Source organism: Euprymna scolopes, chromosome 13 (genome assembly GCF_053919585.1).
Source record: "Euprymna scolopes isolate OS-2025 chromosome 13, ASM5391958v1, whole genome shotgun sequence".
Lineage (NCBI taxonomy): Eukaryota > Metazoa > Mollusca > Cephalopoda > Sepiida > Sepiolidae > Euprymna > Euprymna scolopes.
The window spans coordinates 115152020-115152884 of NC_136494.1; positions in this window are offsets into that span (position 1 = coordinate 115152020).

Sequence of the window (865 nt, forward strand, 5' to 3'; positions counted from 1 at the left end):
TTAAATTGACGAATTCCAGCAAGTGTGACTGCAGAAGATACTTCAGCCTTTGAGAAATTTTGAAATGATGGAATTATAAAAAAAAAAAAGATGGGGGTTGATGGTTTATTTGCAAATGTGCGGAAGATATCTGAGCCTTTTAGAAATTTTAGAATGGTGGAAGTTTGAAAAAGATTTTCGGTAAATTATTAGAATTTATGTCTTTAGGGGGTCACATGAGTTAGCTTATAAAAACCCTTGGCGTGAATATGCCCTGCTTCTTTCTTGCCCTTTTTTTTTGATACAGCAGCAGGATGCGACTGAAGCTCAGTGACGCATGCCCAAGACAGCAGTCACAGAAACCCAATCCCTTTCTTACCATTACCTACTTGAACTGAAGACTATTTGCGACAAACCTGAGATGGCAGTTACAAGTTAGCCATCATTTATCATCGAATTCCTTCTTGGATTGCAATCAAGTCTGATGCAAACAGAGACAAAATTGAGGGATGCATACATGCAAGTTGTTACTCGAACTTTCCATCCCCAGATAAGTTCTTGTGAAACACGTTTTTCACAAATTTTCTTCTTTTCTGTACAATTAACTTTTTCTTGTATCATCCGTTTGTTCACCCAGTAAAATTGTTTTAAATATTGTGTACACTTGTCGGGTTTCCTTCTCGCAAACCAACTATCACCACATTCTGTTTCAGAGCTTATCCTCGATTTCTTGCTGCATTCTCGCGTAAGAATTGAACTTTTTTCTGGGGTAAAATTAATCCCAATAAAATATCTTTGCCAGGTATGTATAGAGCATTCTTGCCAGAGAAGCATGGAGGTTATGGGCCGTTACAAAAAAATGGAAGCAGCTAAGTTAAAAAGAGTT